Source organism: Helianthus annuus, chromosome 8 (assembly GCF_002127325.2).
Source record: "Helianthus annuus cultivar XRQ/B chromosome 8, HanXRQr2.0-SUNRISE, whole genome shotgun sequence".
Lineage (NCBI taxonomy): Eukaryota > Viridiplantae > Streptophyta > Magnoliopsida > Asterales > Asteraceae > Helianthus > Helianthus annuus.
The window spans coordinates 124,978,763-124,998,477 of record NC_035440.2 but is presented as its reverse complement, the minus strand read 5'-3'; positions in this window follow the sequence as shown (position 1 = coordinate 124,998,477).

Below are 19,715 nucleotides of genomic sequence, written 5' to 3'. Positions count from 1 at the left end.
GATGGTTACGTGAGATTGCATCATTTTGATCCTGACTACTTGAAGATTCCATCAATTTGATTTCACGGTGATATTGTTGACTTTCCCAACTTGGTTGCTTAGCGGGGTCGAGAATGCGGTGGTGTGGCTTCTGGTGATCTCAAAGGTATATTCGGTGTTAGTTTTGTTTTTGATTAAGTAATAAATTTGTCTATTAAAATAAGTCCTAAAGTCCCTACAAGACTTCATATTGGTGTTAATCAATTAATTAGTTCAATATAGATATAGACGATGGTAGTTAATAGTTAATTGTCAACTTTCCCCTATGAAATAAGTTATACCTATGGAAGTTTTTTGAATTTAACAGTCCATTTTCATTTTTAGTTGGCGAGGTACGTAAAATAAAATTGCAATATTTTTGGGATTTGAATTCGAATTGTTATGAGAGTTACTAAATTATGTCCGATATTTTTGGTAACTGGCATCTCTTTCCAACATGCGGATTGACCACGTTCTTAATGATTTTCCTATTTTAGACGGCTGAGATTTGATCTCAGCATGATCATACATTTATTATAAGATATATGGAAACAGTTTTGATTAGTGGGGGTTAACAAAATTAATTCCGTTTTTCTTAGAATTTGGAACCATTCAGTATTTAAAACATACTATATAAACCTTCAATTGTATTTTTGCTTTTAGTGTTTTTTATGCTTTTACTTCGATATGCCCTAATTTCATCCGACTTGACCTATTCGTAAGTCATATGTTACTGAACATATATTGTCATAAACGAGTCATGAATGACTATTTCTTATATTCAATTAATTTTCTTATTTTTATTTTGCAGAAAAAATGGTTCTACTGCATGGCATAAAAGTGGTCAGAGACTCTGTAGGTCTCGACACGGATCGTCGGACGAATATGTATCCTATTTTAATATCCAGATTACTATTTTGCTTTATTTTGATTGGCTATGAATGTATAAAAAAACAATATATATTATGTAGATTTAATGAATACTCTTTTTGTTGTTTCTGTTTTTAATATAAATTTTATATTTATTTTTAGATCTAATAATTTTTTGTTTTGTTTTGCAGGCTCGAGCAACTTCAACAATATAATTTGTTCTCTATATTGTTTAATTTGTAAACTCATATAGTTACTTATCTATAGTACGATGCTTCGTTTTATTTTAATCTTCAACTTTAGATTTCCATAATAAGTTCATGTGTACAGTTTCTTTATGATCAGTAACGTATTTTTTTTTCTTCTAAAAGTAAGAAACATATCATTTTTAAACACCGCGAAATTCGCAGGAATTTTATCACTAGTTACCAATAATTCCCATGCCATAAATTAACTTAACTGAGGAATTTAACCCAGTTAGGTGAAAAGGATACGGAATGTTATATAACATGCGTTTTTTTTTAACATAAACTATAATTAATTTTTTTGAAGGGCACGTTTCATAATTTCTGAAATACATAAAGGACAAAAAGTGTAATTTACTTATGCCAAATTTGAAATATAGAGTGGTTTCTATTTTAAGGCTTGATTTGGATCACTTAACGATCACCACTAAGGTTGTGATACTATATACACAAATCATTTTCAACGGATTACCTATGGGTGGTCCATCGGTTATGGTCCCTATATCGGCAAATGATTGAAAAATCAGAGAGGGAATTGAATATAAAATTTTATCCTCAGAGAAAGATATACTGATGAATTACCAACGAGTTGTCCGTCGCAAATCTGCTCACACAAATGATATGGGGTTGTTACACATGTGAAATCATCCAAAACTACACAGTTTTTATTTAAGATACAACTTAATTTAGCTCAAAACTTTTTATGCTGCTAGATAGGTCCACGATTCAAGTCAAATCGACTTTCCCTCTTTACGGTGAGTTAAGAAATGTGATATTCAATAATCTCGCTTTCATCTAGATCCCCATTGTCTTCTTCTAGTACGTTGACATTAAAATTATCTTAAACATATTAATTAAATGAATAATTAATTGTTTATTTGATTATAAATACGTACCAAAATAAACCTATTCCTTCTTATCCTTTTGATTTTCCCTTTTATTATACTTTTAGTTAAGATTTAATATTTCTTATATTTGCCGTTTAAAAAAAACCCGACCTGATTTATCCATCCTATAAATCTTTTGTTGTTTAGCTTAAGTTTTTTTTTGTTAGTTTCCCGCTTGCAATTATATGAATGCATTTCATTGTTTATGTTAAATAAAAAAGTAATTACTAATTACTAAATAATAATAAATTTGGTAGTTTTTAGTAATAGTGTGATGAATAATAACAAACTAGTAATTATACCTGCGCGCGTTGCGGCGCGGGTACATCGCAAACGTCGAACGGATTAGTCTATACGTCATGTGATGTGTTAATCATATAAAAATGCGTGTTTCGACGTATACGACTGAACTCAATGTAATCTGTAGAGTCGTTGCAAATGGATTAAAACGTAAAGCAAATCCAGTCATACCGTACAATGATAACGTATTATATGCAACTCGACTAACTTGAATTTATACCATCAAGTCAAAACGTATTATATGCGACCTGATTCATATGTAGGAAATACCAAATTTACGTCAAAACGTAAAAAGCAAAGTTTAAAAGTTGAGGGGTCGGTATAAGGCATATCTGTCAAAAACGTAAATTACCAAAGTATACGTAAAAATGCAAGTTACGAAAGTAGAGGATAAAAAAGGAAAATTCTATATGCAAAAAATATAAATTACAAAACTATAAGCTAAAAGTGAAAATTTTTCAAAGTTAAAGGTTGGTGGTGAAAATACCACCGTACTTTAAGTTATATAGAGAGTTAAATGCGTGGTTGGTCCCTGTGGTTTGCAAATATTGCAGACTTGGTCCAAATGGTTTAATAATTACACACGTGATCCCGGTGGTTGTAATTTTTGCACTCGAGTGATCCTTATTACTAAACTATGTTAAATATCTCAGTTAGTTATGTGTTAAATGACTATATTGCCCTTAACAATTAAAAAAAAAAACATGAGCCCACCCTCTCATCTTCTTCTTCCTCTTCTCACGCTTCCTCTCTCTCTCTCTCTTCAAATTCATACCAAAAAAAGAAAAAAAAATTGGTACCACCGTTTAAAAATGGTGATGAGTAAAGTTGTTTCAGAAAATCAATCGGCGTTCTTGACAGGAAGATATATTTTAGATGGTTCGTTAATGGCAAACGAGATTTTGGGGTGGGCGAGGAAACGGGGAAAAAATGTTCTTGTTTAAAATTGATTTTGACAAAGCTTATGACAACGTCAATTGAGAGTTTCTGTTATCGGTTTTAGACCAAATGGAGTTTCCGCGGTTGTGGTGTGAGTGGATTCGTGGCATTCTGGCTTCGGCTCGCTCCGCGGTTTTGGTTAATGGGTCGCCGACCTTTGAGTTTGGTTGTCAGAAAGGTATCCGCCAAGGTGATCCCATATCTCCTTTTTTTATTTCTACTATTAATAGAGGCGTTTTCTGGTTTAATGAAAAAAGCAAGTGACACTGGAGCGTTTGATGGGGTTCGTATTTCTAGTGAAGGGCCAATTTTAACACATTTATTATACGCGGACGATGCTATGTTAATGGGGGATTGGTCTAACTTCAACTCCAATAATATGAAAAGGATTTTGCGGATTTTTTTCTTATGCTCCGGTTTAAAAATTAATCTTCATAAATTCGTCTTGTTTGATGTGGGAGTAGATAGTGAAGAGTTGAAGTTGCAAGCAGACGCCTTAGGATGTAAAGTAGGGAATATTCCGTTCTTGTATTTGGGTATGCAGGTGGGTGCGAACATGAACAGAGTGGCGAATTGGGACCCGGTAGTTAACACTTTCAAGAAAAGGTTATCTAAGTGGAAAGCCAATACGCTGTCTATTGGTGGTCGTGTGACGTTAATTAAATCGGTCTTGGATTGTCTTCCGTCTTATTATTTCTCTTTATTTAAGGCACCGAGGAAGATAATAAACGTGCTTGAAGTTTTGATTAGGCGCTTTTTATGGGGAGGGTCCGATGATGTTAGGAAGATGTCGTGGGTTTCGTGGGAGGTGGTTACGAAGCCCATAGAAAAAGGAGGGCTGGGTATTGCTAAATTGGAGTTGAATAACTTAGCGTTGAATTGTAAATGGTTGTGGCGATATTATAATAAGCAGGAAGCGATGTGGAGAAAGGTGATTACTGCGATACATGGAACATCTCGGGCTTGGGGGTTGGCTCCGGTCAATAATGCTTTAACGGGGGTGTGGAAGACTCATGTGACTTTTTGGAACAAGCTAAAGGTTGATGGTTTTGGGTTAAATGCTGTGCTTCGAGGTGTCGTTAGGAATGGTAGTCAAATCTGGTTTTGGTTAGATTCTTGGCTTTGTTCGGAACCATTGAAGGATAAGTTCCCGCCTTTGTTTTTGCTAGAAAAGAACAAGAAGGTTTGCATTCAGAATCGGCTTAAGGTAGACGGTATTGTGCATATTATCAATTGGGAGTGGAGCCGGCTCCCTTTTTCTGCCGAAGAAAACCAAAGCAGGCAACAGTTGGAACAATTGTTACATTGGGTAGTTATGGAGGATAGACAAGATAAGTGGGAATGGTCCGACGGGAAGAATGTTGGGTTTCGTCGGTTAAAAAGTGGATGGCGGGTTCGACGGTGGATGATGATACTCTCGTTTTTAAATGGAGTAAGTGGCTTCCGATTAAAGGTAATATTTTCATGTGGCGGGTGTGTTTGGATAGATTGCCTACCAGAGTAGCTTTGGCTAGGCGTGGCATTCAAGTGGCTAACAGTTTTTGCGTATGGTGTGATTGCAAAGAAGAAACGATGGAGCACATTCTTACAGGTTGTGTGATTTCGGCTGGGTGTGGAACGGCTTATCTAATTGGTTTCGAATTCCAGATATATATGCGTTTCAGGTTCAATACTTGGTAAAGATGCACGAGCTGTGTGGAGCGTCTGGGAACAAGAAAGAGATTATCCATGGGTTAGTTACTCTTGCGTGTTGGCGGCTTTGGAAAGATAGGAACGAGAAAATTTTCAATGGCAAGGAATCGCATGTGGTGGATTTGATCTTGGACGTCAAGGCTATAGGGTTTCTATGGTATAAGCATAGATTTAAAGGAGATGTTGTAGAGTGGGATAGATGGAGTATCTTTGATGTAATGTAATCACATTTGTTCTTGTGGCTTTCGGCTTCTATCTCCGTCTTGGTGATAGTTTGTCCGGGGTCAATTTTCAAAAAAAAAGAAAAAAAAAAACCAATCTAATCACGACATAATCCTAGTTCATTTGCTTGAAGTCAAAATTTGAGATTCAACTTAGAATCAACTATACACATCTACATAAATTAAATCAAATCGCAAAACGTATATGAATCAAATCAAGAGCTAGTGAATTTGGAAAAATTAAAAGACAGAGAACGACTTGAACCCAACCAGCAAAAAGTTGATTCCGACGAACACATGAATACCCATTTCTCATAAAATCCAACAAAATCAGAGATGAAAGTAACGAAGCGCCCAGGAATCGTGTGATGAAATGCATCATTTTAGTGAAACACAACTTAAAAAACCTTGATAGTCATCGTCATAGGATGGCAGAAGGTGCCGCCTCCGTCAAAAGCTGACGCTTGACGCCGCAACTCCGCAGTTGGAGCCCTAAATAATTGCTCCACATGCGGCCGGCATCATCTTAGCGATGAACTGATAGGCGGATGAAACACTTGGCGGTATGCTTTCACCAGCATGATTTGGTACAGAATGTGGAGATGATGATGTGATTGTTTTGTGTTGTGGCTGGACAAATTTTGTTAGGGTTTCAGAAGTGGTGGTGGTGGTGGTGGGTTTAGAGTGAGAGGAGGAAGAAGAAGAAGATAGAGGGTGGGCCTATGTTTTTTTTGATTTTTTAATTGTTAAGGGCAATATAGTTATTTAACACATAACTAAATGAGATATTTAACATAAGTTAGTGATAAGGATCACCTGAGTGTAAAAATTACAACCACCGGAATCACGTGTGTAATTATTAAACCACTAGGACCAAGTTTGCAATATTTGCAAAACACATGGACCAACCAACCATTTAAATCTTATATAGAAATTTGGTAGTTTTTAGTAGACTAAATTGCAAAAATCAACCTTTATGTTATACCTAAGCTGCACTTTATACTTTTCACTTTAAAATTGGCAAAACACAACCTTTATGTTCGTATTTTCATACAGGGTACAACCTTTGCCGCTAACCTCGTTTATTTTCTTGGTTAAACACCCTCACGTGCGTTGCATGTGAGGGTATTATTGTCATTTCTACATTGTCTTTCCTAATTGATCATTCTCAAACCCAGAAAAACCCCCTGTCTTCTTAAAAGAACGCTGTTATTTAAACAATATCAAAGCCACCAAAAAAACTCCTCAAACGGCAAATACAACATTCAAACACACACTTCGACTTGCTATTAAACCTACCGAATTATTTAGCTTTTTTTTGTTAATAGTTTGATGAAACCAGCCAAATTATTAAACTTAATAATATGTAAATTTGTTACTGTTCCGACGTAAGCTTTTCATCAACAATTTGATATCAATATGATTCATTAGATCTTAAAAGAATATACTAACAACTTCAACAATCAGTTGCAAAGAATAATAAAAAGATATAGCCGGAAAAGAACGAGTATCGCCGTCATCGTCGGATTTCGACACATACAGGGACGGACTTTGCCGTTGCCGCTGATTTTTGCCCCATCAGACCACTAAAGAACTTCCTGTACCAGAGCATCGCTGGATTTCTCAACACCCCACCATCGCAGATCTATAGTCATAATCAAAAGTTTGTGGCCATGGTAGCGGATTCAAAATAGAAAATAAAAACCGAGCCCCATCAAGTAAGTTTGTGACCATGTCTGTTGTCGCTGGAAACCTTTACTACACCTAATCGAAGCAAAACCCACCTGGGCCATCAAACCCTAGCTTCGTTGTCATCTTCTTTCATGGTGGAAAACATGTCCCCAATTTGCGTGTTGTATTTTTTGAGATTTAGAATCATTGTGATTAGGGTTTAAGGTGAAAGGATTTAGAAAATTTGCAGGTGTTGATGCACTTGTGTCTGTACTTTGTCTGTATTCGGTCACGATGTAAACGATGTCCTTGTCAGTCTTGTAAGTTGACCAAGTCAACCATCCTCCGGTTTGACTTGGACAACAGTTTGTAAATGTTGAAAGATGTTTCTGTCTCGAAGGATAAGAGATCGAAGGATGATGTGGATCCTTCGATCTCATCGAAAGATTTGCTTCGAATGATTAGACCTCGAAAGGTGATCTTTCGAGGTCCCTGCTTATCCTTCGAATGCTTTGTCATCGATAGATGATCCTTCGGACCATCTATCGGATCCTTCGGACCAGACATCATGGGCTGGACCCATGCAGTGTGTTGAGTTCATTAGACAGAAAGATTTAGACAGATTCACACAGAGACTTTCGAGAGAGCTTGAGAGCATTCTGTCCGAAACTCACACACACACTTTGAGAGTTTACAAGTTAGATTTGTGAACATTGTGCTTGTAACCGAAACCTTCATTTGCATTAATACAAGTTGTGTTAATCGGTGAACCCGTGTGTGTTTGTGTTCATACTTGCTTAATCTCGGTTTGCTTGCTAGCTTGGATTCCGCACTCGCTAGTGGGTTAGTATAACAAGGTTTGAGGTTCGTCATCCTCCGACAAGGGACCTACAAGTGGTATCAGAGCTTGGCTCTTTACCTTGTTTAAAACCGGGTTATTCAAGTTCTTGGTGTGTGTTTGAACACTTGGTTTAACACCCGTTTTTGTTGGTTTTTCTACACTATTAAACTGGAAAACGTGTTTTAAACTTACCGGGAGTGTTCGTAAGTGGGTTGGGTAACTTAAAACTTGTTTTTAAGTGTCTTTGTGTTTTCCGGCGAAAATTCTGGTTAAAGCTCCGGTGACTGGTTTTAGGATAAGGTTTCCTTTTTGGGCAAATTATCTTTCAAAATCTTAGTTGGTGGGAAAGTTGTCAGCCTGCCATACTCTTTGCCGAAAGTTGACCTTACCTACCCATCACCTTTTTCACCAACCTGTCACATCAGCGTCAGTGTGTCAGACTCTCTCGAAAGATATCTTTCGACATCGAAAGATCATCTTTCGACCATCTTTCGATCAAGGAAGGCTCGAAAGACTATCATCCTTCGACCCATCCTTCGAAGTCTGAAACATATCCTTCGATAAAGGAATCTATTCGAAAGACAGTGTCCGAAAGATAGGGATTTAACTCGAAAGATAAGGATCTTTCAAAAGGGAATCCTTCGAGTTCTTGAATCTTTCGAAGTTATTGTTCGAGATTCAACAGTAATCTTTCGAGTACTGTTGATCCTTCGAACAATAGTTGATCTTTCGATTGTGGTCAGTTTATTGTTAACAAGTTTCTGTGATTTCAGATCTTTCGACCAGGATTCTTCGGCTGTGTTATCCTTCGGATTATTCACTTAGCATTTATTTTGATTATCAATCATGAATCCGAGTTGGTGGAATCCTGCCCCAGACAGCGGAAAATATACCAGTTCTGGTGTCACTCCCTCATGGTGGGGCACACCGGCGCCAGACAGTGGAAAATACACGTCTACAAGTCTATCGCCTTCATGGGCCGAGTCTCCGGTATCGACATCTTCTCAGGGAAATCAGTGGGCGTTAGTCTCGAATCAAACTCCTAGTATCCAAAGTATCTTACTGAGCGAAAGCGAAACAGGAAGTTTAAATCGACCTCCAAAGCTGATGCATTTAAACGAATATCCGGGTTGGGCTGACAGATTCCGTACATATGTTCTGGGTCAAAATACAGAGCTGTGGATACGTTTCACCACAGATTTTGATCAAGCTATTGAAGTCGCTGCTTCAACAACTGCTAGTTTTGCCGATCTTCCAGAGGATCAGAAGAAAATATATGATCTGGAGAAGAAAGCCTACGCCATTCTCACTCAGGCGTTAAGCAAAGACATCTATCATCAATTTGTCAGCTTCAAGACTACGAAGAAGCTGTGGGACGGTTTGAAAACCAGGGGAGTAGGAAATGAAGCAACACGTCAATTGCGTCATGATCTGCTCAAGAAAGAATTCGACTGTTTCACATGCTTAGATAAGGAGTCTTTGGGAGATATGACTAGTCGGTTTTATCATTTGCTTACTGAGCTGAATAATTTCGGTGTGACGACAACTCAAGCAGAAGTGGTGAAAAAGTTTGCTGATGCTTTGCCTCCCCAATGGAGTAGTTTCTTGGAAATCCTGAAGTATAACGGAGTGTTGAAAACTACAAATATCAACGACTTCGTGCAGCTTCTGGAAAACAAGGATCAGGAGGAAACATTAAAGGCGAAGAGAGTTCCATTGCCACAAAATCCTGAAATGTATTGTGGAACTTCCAATACTTCGTCTGCAAGAACAGGTCCACATGCTCCTTTGCAAACAGCTTTTGTCACAAGTACAGATATGTATGGGAATCCGGTGCAAGTTCCTGTAAAGCCACCTCCCACCACAGACATGTATGGAAATCCAATACAACCACCTCCTCCTCCGCCTCCTGCTCAAACACAACGTGCATGTTATGGAGGAACATCATCTGCTGGTCAACAATCAAAGACAGGTACCGTACAGCTTGACACGTCAAGTTTCTCTAAAATCAGTGTAGAAGTAGCTAAGGAACACATGGAGCTGCTTAACACTGTAGTGAGCGCGTACTGTGGGTTGATAGAAGGTCAGATTGGCAACATTAATCTGACACAAGAAGATTACAGGCAGATTGATAAAGAGGAGATGGACTTGATGGACATCAAGTGGGCCTTTGCGAGTGCTGTGAGAAGAGCAAAGGATTGGATGGAAAGTACTGGAAGAACCAGCTTGGAAAGTAAGAGAGACACCAAGTATGGATTCGATAAACAAGCTGTTAAGTGCTTCAACTGTGGTGAACGGGGTCACTTTAAAAGGGAGTGCACAAAGCCAGCCCAGCACGGAAATCAAAACCCCTTCAGAAACCAAGGCAACCAGCAGAACAGAAACAATGATCGTACATTGGTACCCGTCAACAACCAAACCAACCGGGCACTTGCAGTTCAGGTGGTTGAAGGTTGTGACTGGTCAATCCAGTTGGGTGGTGATGCTCCCGATGGAACAGCATGTTTTGCTCAGGTTGTGAAGAAGTTAGTTCACACCAGTGGTGGAGAATCTTCTGCCAGTGGTGGTGAATCATCTGAAGATGAAGATTCGTCTGGATACAGTAGAAGTGTTGATGAAGAATCATCCAATTCTGGTGATGATCATGTGGGTGAGACATCTAATGTTTCGGATGATGTTGACTTTGATGAACTTTTGGAGGAAGCTGCAGCAGAAACTCAAAGAAGATCTATTCTGGTGGATCAAGCTGCTTATACTTCGTCTTCTCTCCATTTAGCCTTTATGGCTAATGTCGACGGTTCATCAAGTCAGGTATGTGTCGATGAACTCACTGCTGTTAATTGTGATGAATGTACTAGGTTGCATGCTAGATGTGCTGAAATGGAGAAAAGTATGTCTGAGTTGCAAGGCAAACATGATGCCTTACAAGCTAGTTTGTTTGACTTGCAAGACAAACATACTACTGTGAATGAGAATTTGAGTGACTTGCAAAGTAAGCATGACGCTTTGCAAGAAAAGTATGATGTGACATTCATCCACAATCAGAAGTTGACTGTGGATCTCTCAAAATGCACAGAAGCCAACATGTTTTATGAAAACCATGAAAAAGAATTTAAGTCAGCAATTGAAACATTAAAGAAAGATAAAACTGAACTGACTAAAATGGTTTCAAGAAAACAAACTGATATTAATTTGTATATATCTCGCCTTGAGATTATGCAAAAAGAGATGGCTTGTGTGAAAACCGAAAGTGATGCGATCCAACTCAAGCTAGACAGTTATTTGAGCTCTAGCTATGTGTTAGATCACATCATTGATGTTCAGAAGGAGAAGAGAGATGTCACATGCATAGGCTACAAGAAGTGTCCACCACCAGTGAGACATAATTATGATGCCATGCCTGATGAAGAGGACAGGGTGTTCTTTGAGCCATCTGTGCCTCTAGATGTTAAGGAGTTTGCTGCAGGACTCGGATACCAAAAGGAAGTATCCTCAGATTCAGATGTGTCAGCAGATACATTTGTAAGTGCTGAACAGAATCAAGATCCTCCAGTTGTGATTGAGGATGCTGATTCGTCTGATGATGAATCTGATGATACTGTCCCAGCAAAGTCTGATGCGGTAGCCAAAAATGAGGACATACCTCTTGAGAATCACATTCTATGTGATCCCCCTGTACAACCCGCTAAGACTGTTGCAACTGAGTCCTCATCTGCAGAAGAGCCGGAGAGTGTGAATTTGCTGTACACTCTAGTTGGTGATGATAAAATTTACTCAAACAAAGATTTTCCCATTAAGAATGTTAATCAATCCTTAATCTGCAAAGTCTTTGAAAATTCAACAAGTAAGTTTTTGGGAAAGACAGGACCACGTGTTACAGTTACACAGTGTCCTCCTATTCCAAAGGCTGAAATTCGAAAACAATTTGGCAACAAGAAATTACCAACAGTGCCAAAACAGCAAAATCACACCAAGCCCAAAGAAAGATCACCGGCTCAAGTCCAAAAGAAGCCGAACCAAAAGAAGAAGAAAAACGTTAACTTTGTGAAATCGACGGGAACGGACAAAATTGAAACGTTTGAAAATAAATCTAACTTAGATTTTGTCAAGAAAGCTACTGTTTTGAAAAGAAATGAACAAAACAGTTCACAACCTAGTACCTCGGGTTCACAAGGTTCAACATCATCGGCTAAGCGATCACATGATACTTCGGGGTTTGTAGAACGAAGATCATGTTTTGAATGTGGAACCATTGGACATATTATTCATAATTGTCCATATCTTCATAAACAAAAAGGAAAGGTTGATGATCCCCGTGGCAAGACTGACCGTAAGCCATCTGTTTCCACAACACAAGATCCCCGACTTGTAAAAGAAAGGGAAAAGAAACAGAAACGCCAACAGGTCAAGCAGATTGAAAAAGCAATTAAAACTGATGTGGTTCAAAAACAATCTGTTGCTGTAAAACCAGACAATTCTAAAACTTCAAACAATCAAGAAGTTAAAAACTTAAAGAAAGACACTGGTAAAACAAAACAGACCTGGAAACCAAAATCGGTTACTGAATCAGGGGGACCATCACAATTCACCAACCATCAAAGACAAGAAGTTATTGTCATTGATGAAAATGGAAGACCCAAGACCACAATGGCTTGGGTCCCCATCTCCAACTAATTCATTTGAGTTCATGTGCAGGGTGTTCCAGGAGGAACTGTCAGTAGTCATTGGATTGTTGATAGTGGGGCATCCAGGCACATGACAGGCGACATGAAGCTTCTCTACGACGTTAAATCTATTAGAGGAGGTTATGTTGCTTTTGCTGGAGATAAAGGTGGATATATAACGGGTGAAGGAATGATATCCAACGGGATTGTCAGTTTTGACAAGATCAACTTTGTGCAACAACTTGATCACAATCTTCTTAGTGTTTCTCAAATCTGTGACAAGCAGTTCTCAGTACACTTTGATGCTAATGGATGTTATGTGCTGAAACCCGGCTTCAAAATTCCAAAAGAATGGATTCTCTTGTCGGCTCCAAGGATAAATGATTTGTACGTCCTTGACATGAGCCAGGCTATTACTACGTCTGCACAAGCAACTTGTTTCGTTTCCAAAGCCACAGAAAAAGACACTATCTCTTGGCACAGACGAATGGGTCACATTCACTTATGCAAAATGAATCATTTGGTTTCAAATGAATTGGTGAATGGTGTTCCCCTCAAAAATTTCCATCTTCAAGACGTCTGTGTTTCGTGCCAGAAAGGAAAGCAAACAAAGAAGAAGCACCCTACAAAGAAGATCAACACGGTGGCAGTTCCTCTTGAACGCTTGCACATGGATTTGTTTGGTCCTGTCAAGCACAAGAGTATTCGGGGTGATCAATACTGCCTCGTGGTTACTGATGATTATTCAAGATTTTCTTGGGTTGCGTTCATGGCACACAAGAGTGAAACCTTTGGTATTATCAAAAACTTGATCATTCAGATTGAGAATTTGTATAAGTTGAAGGTTAGGCGGATACGTAGCGACAATGGTACTGAATTTAAAAATCATTCCATGGCGGAGTTCTGCACTTCAAAGGGTATTCTACATGAGTTTAGTGCAGCTTATACTCCCCAACAGAATGGTGTCGCTGAACGTAAGAACCGCACATTGATCGAGACTGCTAGGACAATGTTGGTAGAGTCACAGTTACCCATTCCATTCTGGACTGAAGCTGTGGCCTCTGCATGTTATACATTGAACAGAGTCCTTACAGTCAAAAGGCACAACAAGACCTGCTTTGAGCTTCTTCAAAAACGGAAACCAGATTTGTCTTATCTAGAACCGTTTGGAGCTCCATGCACAATCATCGATCCTAATGGAAAGTTTGGGGCAAAAGCAATTGATGGATACTTTCTTGGGTATGCCACCCCTAACTTACGAGTCTGGAATCTAGAGACTAAAAGGGTCGAGGAATGGTCTGAGGTCAGAGTACAACGGCACACTTTGCCAGTCAAAAATCCGGGTCAACCTTGGATGTTTGAGTACGATGACTTCTTCAATTCGATCAATGTTGAAGCCGTTGAAGAAAATGCTGCGGCTAGGATGTTTTTCGAGAGTGACAATGCAACAGTTTCACCGGTGGTTCGTCCGATTCTTGTTAATCAAGAACCATCTTCTTCGGTGAACAATAATACTCTCAACAATGAGGATTTTCATGATGCAAATGAATTGAACGAATCTTCAGAGGATGATGAATTTCTAGATGCAGATCAGGAAGCTCCTACAACAGCAGTTCATGGTACTTCAGAGGGTACTCCTCCAGTGGATGCCCATAGAACAGCTGAGGCTACTGCATCATCCTCTTCGTCAATTCCGGGCCTTGAATTGGTTGTTGATCTTAACCTCAACAACCTGGGTATAAATGTTCCAGTTCCAGATAATCCAGAAACAAGGATTCATAATACCCATCCTCAACAAAACATCATTGGAAATGTGCAAAGTGGCGTTCAAACAAGGAACATGTTGCGAAACAACAACAATGCAGGCTTGTATGCAGCTATTCGAGAATCTGGGCAACAAAACGATTGGTCCTTCGCGTGTTATGTCTCACAGGAAGAACCAAGAACGTGGAAAGAAGCCTTAAAAGATAACGCTTGGGTTGAAGCAATGCAGGAAGAACTGCAACAATTCCAGAAGCTGGGTGTCTGGAAACTTGTAGAGAAACCTGCTGGATACAAGAAGATTGGTACCCGTTGGGTTTTCAAATGCAAAAAGGATGACCGCGGAATTGTTATCCGAAACAAAGCACGTTTAGTCGTTCAAGGTTTTCGTCAGATTGAAGGGATCGACTACAACGAAGTCTATGCACCAGTGGCACGTCTCGAAGCAATTCGAATCTTTCTAGCCTATGCGTCCTTCAAAGGATTCAAGGTTTATCAGATGGACGTGAAAAGTGCATTCTTACATGGTGTGGTTGAAGAAGAGGTATACGTCGAACAGCCTCCAGGTTTTGAAGATCCTATCCATCCCGATCGGGTTTGGTTGCTCAACAAAGCTCTCTATGGTCTTCATCAAGCACCACGAGCTTGGTATGCAACCTTATCACACTATCTGCTGGAGAATGGATTTCGAAGAGGTCTTATCGACTGTACTCTTTTCATCAAAGAACAAGATGGAGATCTTCTTCTGGTACAGGTATATGTTGATGATATTATTTTTGGTTCTACTAATGATGTCTTGTGTAGGGAATTCGAGCGCATCATGCAGGATAAATTCGAGATGAGTGCTATGGGGGAAATGACTTTCTTCTTGGGCCTACAAGTTCAACAAACAGAGTCTGGGATATTCATCCATCAGACTAAATATGTTGGTGACATCTTGAGCCGGTTCCAGATGTCTGATGCAACGCCCATTGGTACCCCATTGCCAACAAATCACGGAATTACTCCTGACTTGAAGGGAGAAGGTGTTAGCCCTTCAAACTATCGCGCAATGATTGGATCTCTTATGTACCTCACAGCATCAAGGCCAGACATAATGTACCCAACGTGCCTACTTGCCAGATATCAAGTTAACCCGAAGGCCTCACATCTTGCTGCTGTTAAAAGGATTTTTCGTTATTTGAAGGCGTACCCTGACACCGGTCTGTGGTACCCTAGGGATAATAACTTTGAATTGGTAGCTTTCAGTGATTCTGATTTTGGCGGATGCAAAATCGACGGTAAATCCACAACGGCTGGATGTCAGTTCTTAGGAAATCGCCTAGTCACATGGCAGTGCAAGAAGCAGACGTGTGTCGCTACATCAACATGCGAAGCTGAATACATTGCTGCCTCAAGTTGTTGCTCCCAAGTTCTTTGGATTCAACAACAAATGCGGGACTACGGTTTTGAATTCCTAACTACTCCTATTTACGTTGATAATTCTGCTGCTTTAGATATCACTAGAAATCCTGTGCAGCACTCAAAGACCAAACACATCGAAATCAAATATCACTTCATACGTGATTGCTTTGAGAAAAGGCTAATCGATGTTGTTAAGGTCCACACCGATGACCAACGTGCCGACTTATTTACCAAAGCATTTGACAAATCAAGATTTGACTTTTTATTATTGGTAAACGGCATTAAGGTCAAGCAAGAGTAACACCAACATCGGAAAATCATTTTTGTAAATATCTTTGTGTTTTAAATTTATCTTAGTTTATTGATTTTAGGGGGAGTAAATCCACAATCTGAAAATCCAAAAACATCGAAAAATTTCAAAAACACAAAAACAATAGAAAATCAAAAATGAGTTTCCTGGCGAGCAAAAGAGAAAATGATAGTACATCAGTGGTCTATCCAAACCTCTTTAAACCTTAAATGAAAAACGATAAGCAGCTCTATATAAGATGTATCGGTAGGCTCACAATCATTTTAAAGTGTGCAGGGTGATATAAACTTAAATCGACTGAAGATCAGGTGGGAACCATTCATTGGCATATGGTCTTAGTACCGAAATTTCGTTTGATAGATTGCCGAGGTTCTGAGATATTCGGTCTTTATGCTGCTTATCATCTGGGTATCATGGTTGTATCTTTTACCGAAAAATAACGGGGACGCAAGTCTAGATCTTCCATGATACTATACATACGTGTACATATTACATACTGCATTCGACCTCAATAAGTGATAAACAATCACATGTCCAAACAAATAAGTGATAAAATATCACATTTATCCGGGTGTCAAGTTCGTCTCTCTGCTGTACGGAAGTACTGACCTGTTCACGGACTTGCACCTGTGCCCTCATGCATACGAAAATCAAGTTCCTCATCAATAAGTGATTATATCACATAGGACTTGTTTTCAAATCAAAATAAGTGAGTATCTCACAATTTATACGGTCAAACAGATGATAATCGGTATACTCACCGGTAAGATGAATTCTCGTGCATACCTTGATATGGGAATGTGTCGTGATGTGGATGAACACCGGTCGGTAAGTATAAATCATACCTTAACGTATCCCCTCGCCATGATTACATCTGATAAGTTGAGCTTAAGTGGACAACAACACCGATAATTGTTATAGGATGCTTATCTTAATGTTAACTAACTGAACAACAAGAGTGTTTTGGCATGACCGTACACTGATATGATTCTCTTACCCTCGAAACTCACAAAAAGAATGTCTGTATATATTTATTTACTGCTTAACTTTTATTGTTTTCTTTTAAACAGTTTCGTCGTTTGGTGCATATCAGCACGACATTAGCGGTGATGTCGTTTGATAACACTCAAAAGATTTTAAATTGTTGTCTTTTAATTTCAAAAATACCAAAAAGATTTTAGGTGTGTTTTAATATAAACTTTATAAAAGCCAAAAGGATTTTATTTCTGCTTTATTTTCGATCGTACGATGTTGGAGCTCAAGTCTTCGTTACCTGAAACCTGACTGAAAACCGAACTGACTAAATCTTCATAAACGGTCAAAAATTTGCATGTTTGAAAGTTAAAAACTAAAATTGGCAAATTTATTAAACTTTCAAACTGTCGGACGGTGTTTGATTATGACATGGTCATTCGTGTGTCATTTGTTTATACTATTCCAAGTAGTTGTTCTCATTACGCGTTTAGATTTCTTGAATGTGCAGATTCTAAAGGCTAGGAGAACATGGTCGATGACAAAGCATTGGAATGAAGACACGACATGAAGGCACTCAAATGATGAAGATGATCGAGTTGCCGCTGACCATCATCAACACCACAAGGATCTCACTTCATAAAGATAAAGTATTTCACGAGCATAACTCAAGGGGGAGCTTATGTTAAGGGGGAGTTTGTCAACACACTTCCTACATGATACGGGTAGTTTGTTGATACACTCTCTGCTTTCAAGACGTGAAGACTTTGAAGATCCTCCGACTTTGAAGACTTGAAAGGACATCGAGACGAGTCTACAACTATAGAAGATAAAGACAAAGCTACAGCCAAGGGGGAGTTTGTTGATGCACTTGTGTCTGTACTTTGTCTGTATTCGGTCACGATGTAAACGATGTCCTTGTCAGTCTTGTAAGTTGACCAAGTCAACCATCCTCCGGTTTGACTTGGACAACAGTTTGTAAATGTTGAAAGATGTTTCTGTCTCGAAGGATAAGAGATCGAAGGATGATGTGGATCCTTCGATCTCATCGAAAGATTTGCTTCGAATGATTAGACCTCGAAAGGTGATCTTTCGAGGTCCCTGCTTATCCTTCGAATGCTTTGTCATCGATAGATGATCCTTCGGACCATCTATCGGATCCTTCGGACCAGACATCATGGGCTGGGTATAAATACCCATGCAGTGTGTTGAGTTCATTAGACAGAAAGATTTAGACAGATTCACACAGAGACTTTCGAGAGAGCTTGAGAGCATTCTGTCCGAAACTCACACACACACTTTGAGAGTTTACAAGTTAGATTTGTGAACATTGTGCTTGTAACCGAAACCTTCATTTGCATTAATACAAGTTGTGTTAATCGGTGAACCCGTGTGTGTTTGTGTTCATACTTGCTTAATCTCGGTTTGCTTGCTAGCTTGGATTCCGCACTCGCTAGTGGGTTAGTATAACAAGGTTTGAGGTTCGTCATCCTCCGACAAGGGACCTACAGCAGGTCTGGTTTGTTGAGCGAAAGGAATAAGACATGGAAAAGTTGCAGGTTTGGTTTATGGTGGGTTATTAGTTTAAAAGATTTATTAATTAAAAAGACTTAGGTAGCGTTTGGTATGCAGGAATAAGAGGTGGAATGGAATGGGCCATTGAGAGGGAATGGAGCAAAGAGTGTTTGGTTGGTCGATGGAATGGAATCGTCCATTCCAAAGTGCATTCCATTCCCTCAAAATCATTCCATCTTTCCCCCCTGTTTTTTTTTCCATTCCATTCCCTCTTCAACCTTCATTAACAACACCACAACTCACTACCTTTGCCACCACCCACCACCACTGTCATCCGCCACCGTCACCCTCCTTCGCCGCTACCCGCCATCGCCGCCATCCGCCACCGCCGTCACCCGCCACCGTCGTTGCCGCCACCCACCTCCATCCCCGTCACCGCCGCCATCCACCGTCCACCATCGCCGTTGCCACCTCCGATCACTGCCACCACTCACCTTCGATCATCGCCGCGACCATCGCCGCTGCCACCTCTGATCACCGCCGCCGTCGCCACCCACCTCCGTCATCGCTATCAACCACCACCACCACCACTACCACCTGCCACCAACGTCGCCACCGCTGCCACCTCTGACCACCGCTGCCACCCACCTTCACCGTCACCCACCACCACCACCACCGTTGTCACCACCCGTCGCCGTCTCCACCCACCACCACCGCCGCCGCTACAACTACCAACTATCACCACCCACCATCGTCGCCCATCATTGACCACCGCCATACGATTTTATTCCTTCCTTTTCTCGCATGCCAAACAACAAAAAGTAATGGTTCATTCCATTCTCATATGGTAACCAAACAAGACATGGAATGGTAATAATCAATTCCATTACCTCATCCATTCCATTACCTCGTCCATTCTATTCCCCCGTCCATTCCATTACCACATACCAAACAGACCCTTAGGAAATGACGATAATACCCACACATGCAACGCATGTGAGGGTAGTTAATCAAGAAAATAAACGAGGTTAGTGGTAAAGGTTGTATAAAGGTTGTGTTTTGCCGATTTTAAAGTGAAATGTATGAAGTGCAGTTTAGGTATAACATAAAGATTGATTTTTGCAGTTTTGTCTTTTTAGTAATAGTGTGGTAGTGTTATATGTTACAATATCATTGGTCCTTATTTTAATATTCTGGCAAAAGATCAAATACAAATAATCTTAACATACTAAACATACAAATTGAAGGAAAACCAAAAAGACAAGGTGGCATTTTTGTAATTACCACCAACTATCAAAGTTACAACCAAAAATACCTAAAAATTGCTACATTTCGTTAGCCAAAAAAAAAAAAAAAAAAAATTTTTTTTTTGCTAACGAAATGTAGCGATTTTTTAATAAAAAAT